We start from the raw sequence: 20,367 nt of genomic DNA, 5'->3' as shown, positions 1-20,367 counted from the left end.
GCTCCTGGACTTGACATCCTGTTTTCTGAAGTCTCAGCTGCCTTACCTGTCCCCCTGGCGATTCCCATTGTCTTTTGTGTGTAAGGACTGAGTAGACCATAAGTGTGAAGGGCTCAACAGAATGGACACTTAGCAAGTATTAAGTATTTATAAGTAATAGTACTCATTATCTTTGCCTCCCTCTTGGAGAAACTGAGTCCTCTGCTAGAATGGATTCAGCACCCGCTAACCTGCTTTCACTGTGGAACCCTCCTTAACCTGGTGCTAATCACAAAGTCCTAGGTAGCCCGGAACGTAGCGTCACCCTACAGAACCAGCTCTGCAGAGGAAGCAAACATCTCTGAGGTAATGCCTGGGTGTGGTGGTGCTGTTGTCTTAGGAGCACCCAGGCCACTACAAGTCTGAACAATGTGAACTTAGCTCTGGGACGAAAACACTGAGCAAGGAAATGCCTGTTATGTAAGAAGACAAGTCGTCTGTTTTTCCAGGACCTTCCATGATCCCAGGCTTCACATCTGCAGCAATAGCAGTGGTGGCAAAAATGATCAAACGTTGTGAGAAAATAAATGATGTAGACATTGTGAGAAAATAAAAATGAGCACGAAAAGGGAGTTTGCAGCCTTCACATGAATATACAGAAACCTGCTAGGACAGCAGCCCAAGAAACATGAATGAATAGAAGCGTTTGTCCACATATATAGGAAAACAACTTTTAGAAGTTATCCTACTTGGGCCAGCAAGGTAGGCCACTTGGCTAGCATGCTTGCGTTGCCATGTATATTGCATCTGAATGTTTGAATCTGCCCACCACCACCTACTGAAGGAAACTTTGGGGCTGTGGTGTCTTTCCTTCTGTCTCTCTTGTCTTTTTTATCTGGAAAAATAAGCCAGGAGAGATGGAACCCCAATAGTGAACCCCCCTCAAAAAATTAACCCACTGGAGTATGCTTGCTCGGTCCTTGAATACCCCCCTATATATATCCTGGTCCACAAGGGACATGAATACTAATGGAGCTAACTGAACATTTAAGTAATCGTATCGTGATCACTGACCAGAACAGTATGTCTGTATGTTCATGTTTACTTCATATCTATCCCTTCTTCTATAAATGGAGATTCTAAACTAGCTGAGTTGAACAGAATAAATAGGGCTCCTTCCATGCGAAGCATTATTAAAAGAATGTTTTTGCTTAGTTGCTACTCATTTTTTTCCCTTTTCCTTTTGTTCAGTGAGTATTTCTCTCAGGCAGAATTCCCAGCTCTCCCACTTCTCAAGAATGCTTTCAGAGTCAGATGGCAGTGGAACCAGGATGATGGGTTTAATCTTCCAAGGGCCACAGGGGTTCACATTGCTCTGTGCCTCCCAGGAGTTAGAGTGGATGGAAATAAAACTGTTGTCAAGGACAGCTAAAGCAACAGCCCACAGAGGAGGCCCGAGGGGAGGTAGACCAGGAGTTTCAGTGTGGTACAGAAAGAACATGAAGCTCTCGGAGCAACAGAGGCCAAGCTGGGCATGAGTCTGTGTGGCTTATTTGGAAGCCTGGCAGCATGGCGGATATGTGGAGGGTTCTAGAGCCCGAGGGCTCGCTCCACCACATGCTCTTACCTTCTGCGGCCATGAAATCGACTTAGGCAACACTCGATGCCCACACTTCTGGACCCACTACTTGTTCTTTACAGGATTTGGGCAGAATGTGCGCCCACCGGTCACACCCCGTCCAGTCTATATTTATCCTGCGTGCACAGGACTAATGAGATCATCGTTCCCGGAGGCTTAACTGGTTGAGATCTGCAAATCTCCTAAAAGTGTAATTACCTATGCATAATCCTTCTTTCCAATATTGCATAAATCTCATTAGTACATACTTTTTATTATTCATGTTATGGAAAAACTTGCTTTTTTGCTGTTGAAAGAACAGTTGGCAGGGGAAGACTCAGGTGTCTTACTTGAACTACATACCTGGTTTTGTCTTCAAGGTCAAATAAAGGACTAAACTCCTCAGGGGAACAGGAAGTTTCCTAGGCAGTGTGTTCTGTTCACCCCTTTTCTTTGGAAGCAAGGACCCTCAGTGAAGGCCTGCTGATGCAGTGTGAAGTTGGGATATAGGAGACAGAGAGGACGGACTTCCTCTTTGTGAATCTGTCCTTGAGGTTTAGGTGGGAAAGTGTTCCACCAATGTTTTGTTCTAAATATTTGGTAGTTTCTGGTCTAACACCCAGGTCCTCGATCCATTTAGAGTTGACTTTTGTTTCTGGTGAGATAAAGTGGTTCAGTTTTCATCCTTCTGCAAGTTTCAACCCAGTTTTCCCAGCACCACTTATTGAAGAGAGCCTCCTTCCTCTATTGAATAATTTGGGCCCTTTTATCAAAAATTAGATGTCCTATGGACATATGGACATATGGATCTATGGTGTGAGGGTTTAGTTCTGGGCTTTCAATTCTGTTCCACTGGTCTGTGTGCCTATTTTTGTTCTAGTGCCATGCTGTTTTGATGATGATGGCCTTATAATATAGTTTGAGATCTGGGAGTGTGGTGGCTCCATTTCTGTTTCTTTTCCTCAAGATGGTGTTGGTGACTCTAGTCTGGTTCCAGATAAATGACTATAATTTTTTTTTCTATTCTCTTAAAGAAACTTTGTGGGACTTTGATGGGTATGGCATTAAATTTCTGTATGGCTCTGGGTAGAATATTCCTTTTGATGATATTAATTCTTCCAATCCATGAGCATAGAATATCTTTCCATTTCTTGGTATCATTTTCATTTTCTTTGAATAGTGACTATTAGTTTTCAGTATACAAGTCTTTCACTTCTTTGGCCAGGTTTATTCCTAGATATTGATTTTTCTGTGACAGTGAATGGGAGTGATTTCTGGATATCTCTTCTTCAGACTTAGTGTTTGCATAAAGAAATGTCACTGATTTTTGTACATTGATTTTGTAGCCTGACACCTTGCTATATTGCCTAATAACTTCTTTAGGTTTTTTTTTTTCTATTTATACTATCATATCATCTGAAAATAGTGAGAGCTTGACTTCTTCCCTTCCAATCTGTATTGCTTTGATTTCTTTCTCTTGCCTGATTGCTATGGCAAGAACTTCCAATACTATGTTGAAGAGTCATGGTGATAGTGGACAGCCCTGTCTAGTCCCCGATTTGAGGATCTGAGGGGGAATGCTTTCAGCTTCTGTCCATTGAGTATGATGCTGGCTGTAGGTTTGCTATGTATAGACTCCACTATCTTGAGGAATTTCCCATCTATTCCCATTTATTTTCATCCCACCCTTATTTCAGTTATTTAACTTTAATTTTGCCCTACCCACTGTTTGCTCTAGGCGGTTTAACTATGTCTCCCATGTCTTGAGTTACTATGTATGGTCCACTTTGATTTTTCCCTCTGTGGGTTCCAAATGTATTTCAATTTTTTAACCCCACCCCCATGCGGCTTTGACTTTAATCTGCCCCAAAGTGTTTCTATAGTTACCCACTCCTTTTTTTTGTTGTTTGTTTTTCTGCTCAAGGCAGTTTTTCCTTGACTTTTATTTACCACACGTGTTATTTTTTTGTCTTTTTACCTCCATGCCCTTTACCTGCCCTTTCCCTACCTGACTTTACTTTAAGCTGGTTAGGGACCCAACAGACAGACACAGGCTAATTCTTGTATGTGACTGACAATTAATTTTAAGCTTTCTTTTACTCTCACCCTTTCTAAACTGCCACAGTGGGTATATTGCATTCTAAAGAAGACAGTTTTCGCCTCACACAGTTGAGACTTTAAAGATATGTAAAATTCAGTGTTCCAGCCGAGAATTATCAGAAAGCTGTTAAATGTAATAGAGGTGGTCTCTGGACCTCTTCCCAAGAATACAGCTAAATCATATATTGAAATATGGACACAAATTGGAGATTATTTATTGAAAAATATTGGCATAGTCACAGCAAAACAACCTCAGACTTATAAGCTCTGCCTTTCTGCTCTAAATCAATTATAGGCTTTTTTTGTAGGACTATTCCCTAAATCTTCCTCCTTTTACTTTCAACTCCACTTCTCCTTCCTCCTCTTCTTCTCAGATACAAACCGTTTCTGCCACGCCTGAAACCCAAACCTTCTCACATTTTTTTACTGAGCCTCAGCCAGAGCTAATTTGCCTCTGTATGGACCACCTTATCTATCCTGCCTCACTATTCCAAACACTGCCCTGCCACCACACCTTTGATCCATGGAAATCCTTTCCTTAGCGGTGTCACATACATTGCAGACACTCACTGTCTTCTCCCATATGATCGGGAATGACTGGTAAGAACTGTAGTGCCAAATTCTGCGAGTGCTCTGTGGTTTCATGCGTGCAAGGAGTTTAAACCACTCGAGCTGTTCTCTGTAGAGAACAAAAATCAACTAGTGGGTGAGGGTGATTTTGCCTCTCCCAGTGAGCAGATGAACCTCGGGCAGAGAGGGGTGCGGCTTGCTGCCCAGGCAGCACTTAAAGCTTGGAATAAAATCCCTGATCCAAGCATTCCAGCTGGTTCCTTCAGAGCTATCTTCCAGAATGCTACAGAATCCTACATGGATTTTATTGATAGATTACAGGAGGCGATTGACAAGTTGATAACAAAGAGGCCGCAGGAATCCTTACCAAACAATTAGCTTATGATAATGCAAATCAAGATTGTAAAGGCGTCCTTGGATCACTTAAGGTTCAAAATTTAAAGACTGCTCAAGTGATCAGGCATGTAGTGCTAAGCTCTAGTTAAATGATGGGCTATTTCTCTGATATAGCAGGAGCCATTATTTCTTTATGCCTATAAGGATGTGACTCCTCCCTTTATGGGTGTTTATCTCAGTGGGATTTTTAACGTTGATTCTGAGAAATGGATGTTTCACACATCCCTCAGTTTGCTAAGTAGCAATGTACTCCTATCTATGTGGACACTGTTTCAGGCCTTACATGCCACCTGCCGCACAGGAAGCCGCCCATGTTGGACACTTTCTCTGCCTTGGCTGCTGAGGTGTTCCTTACTAGACTGACTGTGACCCTGAATATGCTGCTAGATGAAGGCTTATTTCTTCTAAACATGCATTTCGCACGCCCTACCACCCCACTGGATGAGTAACTGTGGAAGGCCATATGTACCCTTAAAGGGCTGTTTCTCAGACAAGGACGGAATACAAGGAACTTTATATATTTTAAATTTTGTGCTGCATAATTCTAATCAGACAGCTGCTAAGTGTTACTTTTCTCCACAGAGCTATTCCTTCTCCAGCAGATGCCTCCTCATTTGTCTAGTCCTTGTGATTGAAATAAAATGACTAAGTTAAAGCATAGGGTATGTTTGTTCTAGTTTATCATTCACAGGTCCTGCTTGGACCCATGCTGAGCAGATAAGCCCCTCTCACCTGCGAACTCCTCACAAGAACTTGAGCTGATGCAAGGATTACAGCCGTCCAACACCCTGCATATGCCATATTTGCCACCCAGGAGCCACTTGAACCTGGGGACGCCTCTGTAAGGCTCTGTTCTGAGCTTCCCTGAGTGATGGACCGTCTCTGGGTTAGAAACAGGTCTGCAGGCTTACAGGGCCTCATCTGACACCCAGTGACTGCGTCCACACTGCACTTTGGGGGTGAAGGCAGACCTTGCAGGGATGACCCTAGGATCACTGCTTTATCTCCTGTGCTCATACAGACTGTACATACTGTCCATGTCTACAATCAGAAGTGGGGAATTGTGCTGACCCCAGCAGGAGTTTGGGACTATTAGCACATGAATGATGTCACCCTGAGGAGGTGCCCCAGAGAAGGGCAGGTGTAAAGCAGGGACTTGGAGCACGTCACTCTCTTTGGCTGCGGCTGCTTCTCCTGGTCAGAAGCATCTCGGTGGAGGTGCTGCACCAGGTACCTGCCATGGCCACATCTCCTGGGAACTGAACACGTGTGACTCTGCTAGCCAGTAAACTTTTAGACCCCTCTACAGCCATGAGCAAACTCTACCAGAGCTGATAATTATTTATCTTACGGGACTAAACTTTTGATAACTATACTCAGACTTTATGGACCTAGCCTATCTTAACCTTTGATGATAATTGCTTATTTTGCCTTTTACCTGTGTCACCCTAATAAACCTTGTATTGTTTAAACCTTTTCCCAGCTCCCTGCCTGTGAATGCGTTTACGCAACGCGGAGCTCCCTCAACCCCCCTTTTAAGTCAAATTACAACATTCCAGGTTCTCTAGCTTAGTGGCATATAGCTGTTTCCATAGAAGCTTTGCAAGATTTTTTTGATTTCTGCTCCATGAGTTTTTTTTTAATGCCAATGGTCCAGATGCGTTCATTTATTATTTAAAAATTAAATAACATGATGATATGTTGATTTAAAATACCCTGCCATATGTGGACCGTTTGTTTATTCCCTCAGACAGGTGTCAGTACACCTGGCCCTTTATGATAATTCTCATTTCCTTCAACCATAAAGCACCGGGTCCCCCCCCATCTCTCACCCTCCTAGAACTAAATGCATTTCAACTGAGTCCCAGCTAATATATTCATGTCCTATCATAACAGGTTAGATGTAGAAACAGAAACATCAACAACCCCCCACCCCCAGACTCCCAAACTCTAAGTTTCTAAGACGTTGAACTCCTAAGATAGATAGTTGAGTAGTTATTTAATATTTCACTTTTTATTTGACTGCAGGGCTTTATAGCCAGAACCTTTTTTGATTCAGCCTTTACCCTGTGACACATTTCAAGTATATGACAAGTTTCAGGCGATATAAAACAATTCTTGGTGGTCCAGGAGGTGGCGCAGTAGATAAACCATGAGGTCCTGAGTTCAATCCCTGGCAGCACATGTACCAGAGTGATGTCTGGTTATTTCTCTCTCTGCCTTTCTCATGAATAAATAAATAAACTCTTAAACAAAAAACAACAATTCCTGATAGCATTTTAAGTGTCTTAATGGGATCTGAACTTTCTGCCTTTAAATGCATTGCAACTGCCATGAATAAATAAATAAACTCTTAAAAATACCCAACAATTCCTGATAGCATTTTAAGTGTCTTAATGGGATTTGAACTTTCTGCCTTTAAATGCATCACAACTGCTGGTCTCCATCAGAGGCTGGAAGGGGCAGCCTTTGCCCGGCTCTCCTTCAGGCCTTTGAAACCCAGTGTTTCTCCTGGCTTCCCTCGTGGGCAAAAGATTCTCTAGACAGCTGTGGAACAGCTGCCTGCCGTGCTTGGGACAGGCGTTTATGGGTCCTGGTCTCTGCCTAGGGTGAAAGCACCATTTGCTCACACACAGCAGCAGCTCCAGGCAGCTTCTCACCTGGACCCTTTCCCAGTGTGGGTGTTGCATCAAGCCCTGTCCCCTACAACCTCAAAGCGAAACTGGCCAGGTGCTTCATGTGGTGATTGTCTTGCAATGTTTTTCTTTTGGCTTGAAATAAGAAGGGAATGCCCTTCCCTGCTATTCTCCTTGGCGGGAAAGGGCATGTGTAGAAAGAGGCGTACACAACTCCAGCAGGCCCATCCAGAGAACACGTCTCTCTCCTTCTTCCTTAATCCCAGATTTTTTTTTTTATCCCTTGGAGATAAAAAAATAATGGCAAGACCAGATTTTGTTGATCTCCTTTGTAAATGTGTCTGACTCCATGACTTATGCGCATATATTAGACTTATATAATACTGTATCATTATTTTATGATGTTTATTTATTTTGGATAGAGACAGAAATTGAGAGGAAAGGAGGTACTACGGAGAAAGAGAGAGACACCCGCAACCCGGACGGCAGCTGGAACCAGCATCCTGGAGCAGTGGAACTTGTGTGTGCCACCGGCCAGCCCCTTGGCTGTGTGTTACCCGCTGGGTGCCTTGGTCTCCTTAAAGACAGAGGCTTCTGTTCTGCATCTCTGCACTCCTTATGCTCCCTGGCTGACCGCCCCATAGAGCAAGTGCTCAGGGATGAAGGAGGTGATACTCAGCACCCATCACCTCCCCAAAAGAAGAGCCACCAGCTGCCGTGATGCTGGGCCCCCTGGCCAGCTACCCGCCTGTGCCCCGCTTCTCATGTACGCACTGCTATTACACTCGGGCCACTCCAGAAGGCCGAGTTTTTGGCAGTGAAGGAACCCTTTTGTCTCCTGTCCCGTGAATACCCTAGCCACTTTGCACTTTGATCTCAAATGCAAAGGAGCTGGCCATCGCACAAAATGTGTCCTAGTTGCTATTGGGGTACCATCCACGGCTCTCCACGGCTCTTGAGGCCCTGCCCGCCCCCCTTTCCTGGGGAGGTGGAGAGGCACCAAATGGCAGTGACCGGCTGCGGGCATGGCCGGCAGGGGGATCGTGCATGCCATGCCGATGCCAGGCTCGCTCCACTGAAGAGCCCACAATGGCTGTACTGTAACTGGGTTAACTGGGACTTGGCAAAGGGCTCCCCAGCGAGGCTGATACCACGGCCCTCCCCCTCTCAGGATGCTGGCCTGATCTTCTTGTGTTTGTGCAGCTGGCCTGGCCCCCAGGCCCCACAAGCCACGATGGGTCAGCTCGTCCTTCCGTGACTCTTATTCACACAAGCTTCTCCCTCTCTTCCCGTGCCGTGAAGTAGGTTAGAGCATATCTTGTTTGCCTTCGCCGTCTGAAAGGCTACAGCATTTACTTAGGGTCATACTCAGAATACTTTCTGCATGTTAGAAGTGACTCTCATCCTCCTCTTAAAATCAGAACATTTAAATGAAACAAAGCCAGGCAACAGCCTCTCCACGAAAATCAGTGGAGCCCTGGCATTTATTTTGTTCAGAATTATTTGGATTTATTTAATGTGCAATATTTTTTTATTGGACATAAATCAGCAAAGATATCACAGAATCTAAAAAGAGTCTGGCTGTAGTTTATAGTTTTTTTTTAGGGTGCCGGGACCAACAATCACCAGCTGCCCAAACGACAAAAATTATGCTTCCAAAACCTCTTGATTTTGGAGCAAATGAGCTTCCCTGCATGTGTCACTCACCACAAAAGCCCTTTTCTGTTTATAATTGGTTTTTAACAGCTTGATTTTTTTATTTTCTTTATTTATTTATTGGATAGAGACAGCTAGAAATTGGGAGGGAAGGGGGAAAACAGGGTAAGAGACAGAGAGACACCTGCAGCCCTGCTTCACTACTTGAAAAGCTTTCCCCCTGCAGGTGGGGACCGGAATCTTGAACCCAGGTCCTTTTGCACTGTAATGTGTGCTCAACCAAGTGTGCCACCACCACCTGGCCCCTAGTTGTTAATTTTTTTTTTTTTTTTGCCTCCAGGATTATTGTTGGGGCTCGGTGCAGAAACCATGAATCCACTGCTCCTGGAGGACATTTTTCCCATTTTATTGTCCTTGTTGTGATTGTTATTGCTGTCATTGCTGTCGTTGTTGGATAGGACAGGGAAAAATCAAGAGAGGAGGGGAAGACAGAGAGGGGGAGAGAAAGACAGACACCTGCAGACCTGCTTCACCGCCTGTGAAGTGACTCCCCTGCAGGTGGGGAGCCGGGGGCTCGAACCGGGATCCTTATGCAGGTTCTTGCGCTTTGCGCCACGTGAGCTTAACCCGCTGCGTTAGCGCCCGACTCCCTCTGTTTTTCGGTTGTTGTTTTTTTACATCTTCTCTAAAATGTTCAGAGTTTAAAAAATATCAATATGCATCTTAATGAGAGAGATAGAGGCCAGCGTGCTACTCAGCACTGGCTGTTTGGTCCTACTGAGCATTGAGCTTGGAGCCTCAGAGCCTCAGGCTTGAAAGGCTTTTTGCAGAACCATTATGCTGTCTCTCCAGCCCTACATAGTTCAGATGAAAGGACTCAAAGCCTTTCCTTGAATGCAGTTACCCTTTCCAAGTCTTCAAGATCCCAAACTCCCCACTTTTTTTCTTGACTTATGAACACCTGGAGGTTAACTTTTAAAGTCTGCAGGAAAGTTCCATCAGTTATATTAATACTTTGCCTGGAGTTGCTCTGCTTCAATTAGAGGCGAATTCACGAACAGGTTAATTATTAATAAACACTAAAAAATTAAACCCTTAAAAAGCTCAGAATTTAGAAGCACAGTGTACGCCTCAGATTACAGTTTGATCAGCACAACGAGCAACAGCACTGGTAAGGGGAACTAGATGTGCTCAGGTGGAATCCTGCTGATGGCAGATTTCTTTCTAGAAGCCGCAGAGTATTAGGCTCCCAGGTACTAGGCACGCGTGCTAGCTCTGTTTACAATGCAGAACATGTTTCACAAAGCATTCAGGGAGCAAGACCAGATCAAAACTGTGAGCTAGAGGAGAGTAAGGTAGGAGGTACTAAAAGCCACTCACTGAAAGTCTCAGTCATTCAGGATTTGCAGCTATAAACACGTGCTTCACGACTGAAGCATTTTGGGACTATACCCAAAGCTACTTGCTCAAAAGTAGAACTTCATAAATTCAAAATTCCTAAGTAAAATGTATGATCCCTGACATTCAAAAACGGTTTTATGGAGGATAATATTCAAATTCAGGAATTATCCAGGAATTATATAAATGATATAAATTCTGATCCTATAAAGAAATTTAGGATAGTTCAAACACCTACTGGCTTAGTGGCAGTTCTGTTCTTGAGTGCATGTATGAAAACGCTTAACTTTACTTTTCTAAAATTTATGACTCTTATCATCTTGTGTGATCAGGCACCTGAAATTTACTAAACCAGCGGAAACACTAACCTGTCATTGGTCTAGAGATCATTAAGGCCCAGAGATTAAAATAAGAAGGAGCAAGCCAACAAGTACTTGATTTGTCAATTATGATATTGTCATTCTTCAGAGGACCTAGTGGGGGTTGTGTTGTTCTATGGAAAACTGGGAAATGCTATGCATGTACAAACTATTGTATTTACGGTCGAATGTAAAACATTAATTCCCCAATAAAGAAATTTAAAAAAATATTGTCATTCTTCATGAAACATTTATGGAATCAGTAGTTGGACATCATGGAGGATTCTAACACAACAGGTCTCAGGTCGTTGGAATTTATAAATGAAAGATTTCGCCTGTTTGATTTTATCTTTTGCATATCACTAAAAGTTTATTAACTTTTAAATTAAAGACATGGAAGTACTCTAATATATTTGCGCCAAGGCATAGATTTTAATCATGAAAACTAATAAAAACTCAAAATAGGAAATAACAGCCTCCCGTCTTACTCTCCTCTAGCTCACAGTTTTGATCTGGTCTTGCTCCCCGAGTGCTTTGTGAAACATGTTCTCCATTGTAAACAGAGCTAGCGCGTGCCTAGTGACTGGAGCCCAACACTGCGGCTTCTAGAAAGAAATCTGCCGTCAGCAGGCTTCCACCTGAGCACATCTAGATCCCCCTTAGCAGTGCTGTCGCTGGTTGCGATGATCAAACTGTAGTCTGAGGCATACACTGTGCTTCTAAATTCTGAGAACTGAGATTTGATTCAGTGTTTCCCCAATATCAGGCTAGGGGTCAAGACTGGTTTATGGTCTTGTGAAAATTATAAGGACACGGCAATAAGCTTTCCTTTTAAAAAGCTATTCTTCCCAAATTAAGGAAATGTCCTTTGTTTAAAGACTGGCAAGGCTCCTTTTATTTGTTGTAGAATGAGATGCTGATTCTATGAAAATGTGAGAACAATGCTTTATCAACTGCCTGTACTGTCATCTCACATACAGACGCCTTTACGTGGCCACCATCTCGAGCAGCAACTTCTCACGTTGTTTTAAAAATGTATTTAAAAACAGAAGCTAGCATGATGAACCCATATGTGCTCTGCAATTAGCAATGTACCACCCGTTACATTTTTCCAAACTTTGTTGCTACTCATCCTGCTTTTATTTTTAGTAAATTCATCATCTATTTTATTCATAAATATCTCATCATTTAATTCTAGCAAAAATGGACTGATTCCTGAAATTTTAGTAGCTGTAAAATTGCAAGCAGAACTAAAATTGTCTTCACAGAGGATGTTAACTTCTCTCAAATTACTGGGGGGAAAATGGAAACCTCCCTAAATGGAAGCACCTTGTCACTAGAGGAACTAGCATTTTAGTGTTGAAGTTTTGACTCAATGACTGTACATGCTACCACAAAAATGACTAAGAAAATAGTATTAGCACAGAACCTGAACGCCACACTGCATGTAAAGTTAACTCAAACTGGGTAAGAGACTGAAATTCAAAAGAATAGACTATAAAAGTCTTAGCAGAAACCATAGATGTAACTCTCTGTGAGCCTGGGTCAGCAATGATGGCTTATATATAAAACACCACAAGTGGAAAACACTTTGAAAAATCTCTTTGGTAATTTCTCAAAAGACCAAACATAGAATTATAACATGATACAGAGATTCTACTCCTGCTACATACCATGCAGAGAAGAAAGCCTATATTCATTTAACAACTTATGTTAAGAGTGTTCATGACCTCATTATTCATAATAACCCCAAACCGAAATAATCCAATCCAAATGTCCTTCGATGGATATCTGGAAAATAAAACTATGGCTATTTGCTCAGTGAAATATGACCAGGTGATAAGAAGTACTGACTTGTGCTACAGTATAGGTGAATCTTAAGTGCAGCACGTGGAATGAAGGAAGATGTGTACAAAAGGTTCCTGTCTGGTGTCGTTTCTATGAAATGCCTGCAATAGGCAGATGGAGAAGGTAGGTCAGTGGTCGTCAGAGGGGACTGGAATGAACTCCTGGTGGGTTTTCGCTTCTTTGATAGGGATATTCTGGAGTCAGAGTGCTATATTAATTTGTGAATGTACTAACACCCAATGAATTGTGACTGCTTTCACAGCGCCAGCTTAATGGTGTAGGATTTAAAATTCACATACAGAGGTGAGCATGTTTCCACTGCTGAAAGTTATAGTTATTATTGTTTAAGTGCTTATTGTAAATACTTTTTTTTGTTTATAGCTTTGGTCTACATGACTATATATAGTTTAGGGATACAATTTCACTTCTTTTCAAATGATGTGCTATCTATCACAGTGCACTCATCCCCAGCGTACACATCTCCTTTCCAGACCTGTCAATGACTGTTGTCTTCTTGTTGGTTACTTTCTTCCTTTGTCACGCCCTCCCCTAAAGGAGGAGCCCATCACAGTAATCCAACCCCATAGGTAAGCAAGATGTCAACAAGGAAGGACTCGTTTTGGCTTGTCAATTTTTAAATGACCATATTCATTTAAAGCCCCATTTCCCCTAGTATCCGCAGGGACCGACAGTCACATCTAACACATTTCTCCTGGTACACTCTTACTTTATAAGCTCCAGATTTGCTCAATATATGACAGCCTTTCCCCTACTGCCCTTGCTCTGACCACACAGCAATAATCCAGGAGACCATTTTACATGAGTTCTCATCCATCTCTTGAATCTGCTGTCCTGTGCTCTTTCTGTCCCGTTCTTTCTCTCTTTTTCATGAGGTGGACAGTACTGTAGACCATTTGGGTATTTTATAATATTTTCATCTATTTAGGGTTGTATAATGTTCTTTTCATGACTGGCTATGGGTTATGGACCTAAGAGCAATGAATATACCCTTTCGTTCATCTCATATATATGAGGGAGTCAATGGTCTTGGTGTGACTTTTCATGAAAGATTTTGACCTTAATCGATTGTATCAATTAGTATTTTCCAGGTTTCTCCACAACAAGTTGACTATGACAGAGTAGGGTCTAGTGAGAGTTTGCCTCCTGGTTCACAGACAAACATTTTCTTGTTTTCTTACATTCTAGAGAGCAGAGTGACAGTTGTCTACATTCCATTCCAACGTCAGCTACTCACTATCCAAGGACCGCTTCCAACACCATCCTGCCGCAGACTTAGATGCTGACACCTGAGTTTGGGGGGAATGGGACTATGAAGCTTCACTTTTTGGTGATGTTTTTTCTATTTGTCTCTCCTCTATTATATCAATATAGATTCGTGCTTATTGACTGTATACTTTGTGTTACCTATAATGCAAACTACATGCACTCATTTTGTGGTTCACCACGTTCAGCTTTGTCCACTGTATTTATGTTTTAACAGAGTACTGCTCAGTTCTGACTTATGGCAGTTAGGACCTGGGACTTTGTGCCTATCTACCCCTGCCCTCCTCTGGACTTCTTTAAGATTCGTTCCTTTGGTTCTCATCCTCTTTGGGAATTAATAAAAATTGTACCAATTGTCTGACATTACCTGCTGCTCAAGGCTCATCTTGCACAGAGTTTTGTATAAATCCTGTTTCAGACAAGTTCTTTTTGGGGGGAGTTCAACTGGAATGCCAGATTTAGAGTTTGGTGGTGAATGTAAAAATGTTTGTATAGTGGGAATGTATTATAGGGGAAGGAAGAGCCCATGTGTCCAGGGGAAGGAAGGGGAGAAAAAGAGCTAAAGAGAGGAGGGTGCGATGATATGTGAGGTCTGAAGATGTGTTAAAGCTGAAGCCAAAGGGGGTCCTGAGACCAAAGGCCGGAAGTTCACACTGACCATGAGACCCTGAGGCAAATAGACGACAGGGCACCTTTGAAGTGGAATATTCTATGTGATCTTTCTAGAAGATTTCAAATCTGACCTTTTAGACCCACCTTCGTTTGGATTCTCAGGACTGAGCACTGCTGGGGAGTTGTCCTTTTTTTGCTGGGAGTTTTCTTCTGTCGTGGCATGAAATCAAATAGTCACTCGAAGTATAAACGGGTGTAGGAAGCACAATTGCCTGGCATTCTGGGCCCTATCTGTGTTTGATTGTTATGGCATATTCTGTTTGTCCTAGGGAGAGAATGGCTGGGTACTAGGCTTGCGATTATCTGTAGCGGAGCGATTGGAAGGGGCAGACAATGTTCAAGTCACGCTATAGCAGGCATGGGCAACATCACAATTCTCTTCTCCCCGCATGTGCAGTGCAGAGGCTGGCTGCATGGAAGCTTCTGAAGGAAATCTGCTTAATAGGAGGCAGTGAGGTAGACAATCTTCACTATACTTGTATTACCATGGGTGCACCCCACAAAACGCATTTCGAAATTGCTGGCAGACACAATTCTTCAGAATAAAAACTGGAGAGTGCAGATTTTTCTTTCTTTCTTTCTTTGCAGCAGCTGAAGATTTTGAATTGTACTGTAGATTAGCTAGAAGTTACAAAAAGCCCTTCCTAAGTCAGCTAAATACTCAAATGAGGTTTTCCAGAGTTGGTTTAGCACTGGTGGGTAACACAGAGAACACAGAAACAAGTTGATTCAACCCATTTAGGGGCCAGAATAAACGTTTTGATGCCGGTACCTGAGGATTTAGCAATATGTAATTAGCAATACGTTCTTTTGCGTGTAGAGTTTCTTTTATTACAGAAGCCCATGACCTTGAATTGGTTTGCTCCAAATAAAACTAAATGGGATCTTTCATTTGATGGATGCAACTGCGTTTTCCCACTTGCCTGTCTCTGGAGGCAGTGTGACCATGTCACACTAGGCAAAGGCTGGGATTTATTCTCCTGCTGCTATTTATTCGCTGCATGACTGTCGGCTGTCTCTTACTGGGACTAAATTGCATCTTTGTACTGCCACCCTAGACGGATTTATATCTTGCAGTCCCAACTCCTGTTGCCTCATAAGGTAACCAGAATTGCAAACAGGGTCTTTGGGGAGGTAATTAGATTTAAAAAGTGTCATTGGGATGAACCCTGTCTAATCCTGCAGGACTGGTAACCCTATAAGAAGAGAACTTTTGGGGCAAATCTTATGTAGAAGTTCCCTTCTTTACACTAGACAAGGAAAGACACAGAAAGTAGATGGTCAGCTTGGTTCCACTCCCAGGTTTGGAAATAACACAAGATTTTTGAGGAAAAGAAGCCCCAGGAGGGCAAGGAACCCTCTTAATAATCCAGGAATGAATCTGTTCTCCCACTAGGTGGTGCTAGGACCCGTTTCAGTCATGAGACACTATGGTGTCAGGATCATAATCTAGTACTTTCGGGTGACGGTGCTTTGACCATAATCAACTTTGTCTTAATGTTTCTCTCCCATTGGTGTCCCTGTTTCCTTAAAATTGAAAAAGGAGTCCTTACAAGTGTCAGAAATGAGGACAGCATCTACCCTCTTGACTAGAGAGGAAGTGATCAGAGTGTGAGTGGCACTCTATGTGATGGGCACGGGGCAGTTCCAATTTATGGAGACGCCTTTACTGCTCTCCTCACTCATGGATGAATGAATGCACGGAGAACAGGGGACTTAAAATGGTTCTATCTTTAGTCCTTCTACTGACTGATTCACTCAGGGGAGAGGCATATAACACTGTCTGCTGTGGTTTTTCCATTTATAAAATAGAAATAAAGTATGGGATATTTACTTCAAAGGGCACTCAGAAGACGGAGGTGGTAGTGCCTTTTAAAATACTGCGTGGCTGTTGGCTAAATAGAACCCCATCCTCTTTGCGAAGAGTGCAAGATTGATAAAGCCTACAACTTGACTGTGACCTACCGATGGTCATTTGAAACGTTTAACCCTACTTGGCCACAGATTATTCCCAAGGACTTTGGCTGCTATTTCTCCAGCAAGATACACATATATTCATATTATGGAAAGTGCCATTTGGGGAATTAGTTAGTAGGTGACTTTCAGTTTCTCAATGGAGGACTTGTTCTGCCCTCTGAAAGTCATTTAATCTTTCCCTCTCTCTTTTTCTCCAGGCTCAAGAACTTTACTAAGACCATGCTTAGGTAAAGGTTTCCAGAGAGTAAAAAACTGAGGGGGAGGGTTTTGTTATAATTCACTTCAACCTTTTTCCACACGTGTTTACAAAGGCACACTGGAAGATAAGTAGGAGTGAATGATCATGAATACTTCTGACTAAATCAGACATGAAAGATAGGAACACGCTACGGACTGATCTGTTTTCTCTAGATTACATATTAAAGTCCTAACTCTCAATGTGACTCTATTTGGTAAATGAAGGGAGTGGGGTTCTTTGCCCCACACATCAAGTTGGAGATGGAAGAGGTACTGTGGCGTCTCTTCATATGATTTCCTTCACCAGCCTTCAAATTGATAACACAATCTAGGATGTCATAATTCCAGTATAAGATTACTCATCACCGTTTATTTTATCTGGCATAACTTCTTCTTCTCCTTCTCCTTCTCCTTCTCCTTCTCCTTCTCCTTCTCCTTCTTCTTTTTTGCCTCCAGAGTTATCACTGGGGCTGGCTCAGTGCCTGCCCTATGAATCCACTGCCCCTGGAGCCATTTTTTTCCCTTTTGTTGCCCTTGTTGTTTATCGTTGTTGTTATTATTATTGTTGTTGTTATTGCCATCATTGTTGTTGGACAGGACAGAGAGAAATCAAGAGAGGAGGAGGAGACAGAGAGGGGGAGAGAAAGATGGACACATACAGACCTGCCTCACTGCTTGTAAAGCAACCTCCCTGCAGGTGGGGAGCCTGGAGCTCGAACCGGGATTCTTGTGCCAGTCCTTGCGCTAGTCCTTGCGCTTCACACCACATGTGCTTAACCCGCTGCTCTACTGCCCGGCCCCTTGGCATAAATTCTTATTGTTCTACCAATGAGACAGTCTATTTATTGCATCATCCTGCATATTAAAATACTTGATAGAATTAATTCTCCTTTTTCAAGCCTTGGAAACTCACATGAATAAATGCTTTTCATGTTACTGTCAAAGTTCTTCTGAACAAAGTGGCAATTAGAAGGATACAGTATTATAGTATTTACTTTTACTAGTCTAGAAACACTAGGTTGTTAATCTAGATTACTAGCAAAAAAGAGAGAGAGAGAGAGAAGGTACTTTTTTTTGCATACCTTTTGCCCCCAAGCAATGACTTTCCTGATGCTATAAAATTCTCCTATGAATTGACTTCTCACTATCCACATAATTATGAGAATAACAATAAATGAAACACCAGACTCCCTTTAATTTGTGACTATGTAGGTGGACTAGAAAATGCCTGTGTTCCACATTGAAGCGCTTTGATTCTCAAAGGAAATATGCTAGGTTAAATTTATGAGCTGAAAGACCAAGTGGACTATTTCTGGAACACCAGAAAAAGATCAGCTGTGTCAAACCTGAAAAAATTATTACTGTCAGTGGATCTTGGCTGTTCAGTGGATCAACTTTAAGCATGGAATATACCAAATCTAAAATTTTAGAAAAGAAAAAATTCCAACCTCGTTTCTCATTATGATCAATTTTAAGCTGTTGTAACCCAAACTAAGATATAAACATAGCATATTATCACTTTGGAGGAAAAAAAGGCTAATGACTGATTCAATTAGTGCAGATTTCAGGAATAATAACTTAAAAAGAGATCTTAAAGAGAAAAAAAAAAGAGTTCCACCTAATCCTAAGAAAAACATGGGTGGTATTTTCTTGACACTTCTTCTTCTTCTAGCGTTTGCCCTTCTTCCATAGCCAGTCGACAGTGTCAGGTTGAGCCTGATGTAAAGTTTCGAGACCTCCTTTGAATCTGGAGAGGTGGCAGTCGTTGACTATGTAGGTCATAGTCTGTCTGGAGCCGCAGGGGCAGTTTGGGTCGTCTCTGGCTCCCCAGCGATGGAACATAGCGGCGCACCGGCCATGGTCTGTTTGATAGCGATTGAGGAGGGCCCAATCATAACGTGCTAGGTCAAAGCCGGGTTGACGCTCGCAGGGGTCTGTGATGAGGTGTTTGTTCTTGACCTCGGCTGACTGCCAACTCTGTTTCCAAGAGTCTGGAACAGAGAAGTTCAGTGTAGGCGTAGGGGACCAGATTGGGTGACGAGACGTCAAGCGTTGGACAGGGTGGGCGGAGATATCCGCGTATATTGGCAGGTCCGGTCGAGCGTAGACGTGGGAAATGAACTTAGATGATGCCGCATCCCGACGAATATCTGGCGGGGCGATGTTGCTGAGAACTGGCAGTCATGGAACCGTGGTGGAACGGATGGTTCCAGAAATTATCCTCATGGAGGAATATAATTTGGAATCGACCAAGTGGACATGGTGGCTACGGAACCATCCTGGGGCACAGTATTCTGCAGTGGAATAGCATAATGCCAGAGATGATGATCGCAGTGTGGAAGCGCTCGCGCCCCATGAGGAGCTGCCAGTCTTGCAATGATGTGATTCCTCGCGCCCACCTTCGCTGCAGTTTTTATGAGATGTTCGTGAAATGACAGAGTGGGATCGAGAGTAATGCCAAGATAGACTGGCTGGGCTTCATGCCGGATTCTCATATCATCAAGCTACACATTAGGCTCACGCGAGGCCGAGGCATGGTGTAGATGGAAAACAGATGATACCGTTTTTGCAGTGCTAGGGATTAGTCGCCATTTTTTACAGTAATCAGATATCAGAGACATGTCTTTCATGAGTGTTTCCTCGAGGATGTCAAACTTGGATGCCTGAGTTGCACAGCAGATGTCATTGGCGTAGATGAACTTCCTTGAAGAAGTTTCTGGGAGGTCATTGATGTAAATATTAAATAGCGTAGGAGCCAGAACAGAGCCCTGGGGGAGGCCACTTGAGACAAGTCTCCATCTGCTAGACTTGTCACCAGATGCACCCGGAATCTTGTGTTTTGGAGAAGAAACGATATAGTGTTGGCCACCCATGGAGGCAGGCATCTTGAGATCTTGACTAGGAGACCACGGTGCCAGACCGTGTCATAGGCTGCTGTGAGATCAACAAAGACAGCACCCATCTTTAAATTCTTCTGGAATCCATTTTCAATGTAAGTTGAGAGGGCCAGGGCTTGTTCGCAGGTAGATCTTCCTGGGCGGAAACCAGCCTGGGCGGGTGATAGGAATTTCTCTGTAGGATGAGAAATACGTGACAGAAGCAGCCTCTCAAGGAGTTTGTAACACACAGAGAGGAGAGAAATTGGTCTATAGCTGGCGGCCAGTGTTGGGTCTTTCTTTGGTTTCAAAACCGCTATAATCTTCGCACGACGCCAAACTTTGGGCATAGACTCAGATTCCAAGATGTGGGACAGGAATGAAGCGAGCCACTTCTTTGCCGTGGGACCCAGGTCAAGAATGAGTTCTGGGGTGATGTTATCATAGCCAGCAGCTGTTCCCGGTTTAACCCTCTTCAAAGCGTCTTCCAGTTCAGACAGTGTAAAGGGAGAGAGTTTTGGAGATGGACAAGATAAACGGAAGTGGGATGACCACTCATGGGAAATTTCTCTTTTCCAGACTGGGTCGATCTTAGCACTTGACACTAATAATGACTTTTGGAAGTTCCCAAGAAATATTATTTTAGAGTTGAACTCTATACAACTATCCTAATAAGGATTTTTTAAAAATCATGCTTCATTTAGTTTTCACAATTAATTTTAATGTAATCACAAGTAGAGTAAAATAACGCCCCAGAGGAA

General features: G+C 42.9%; 1 protein-coding gene and 1 pseudogene across 1 annotated transcript in view; one reads left to right on the top strand and one right to left on the bottom strand.

Moving 5' to 3' along the window:
- The window catches only part of DIO2 (iodothyronine deiodinase 2), a 198,204-nt gene that overhangs the window by 49,357 nt on the left and 128,480 nt on the right, over positions 1–20,367 (top strand). The gene's annotated exons all lie outside the window — the stretch shown is intronic.
- On the bottom strand, positions 8,902–9,022 carry LOC132535492 (U11 spliceosomal RNA; annotated as a pseudogene).

This window comes from Erinaceus europaeus, chromosome 22 (assembly GCF_950295315.1).
Source record: "Erinaceus europaeus chromosome 22, mEriEur2.1, whole genome shotgun sequence".
Classification (NCBI taxonomy): domain Eukaryota; kingdom Metazoa; phylum Chordata; class Mammalia; order Eulipotyphla; family Erinaceidae; genus Erinaceus; species Erinaceus europaeus.
Note: the sequence above shows the minus strand (reverse complement) of the source record. Positions and strands in the feature narration are given on the sequence as shown.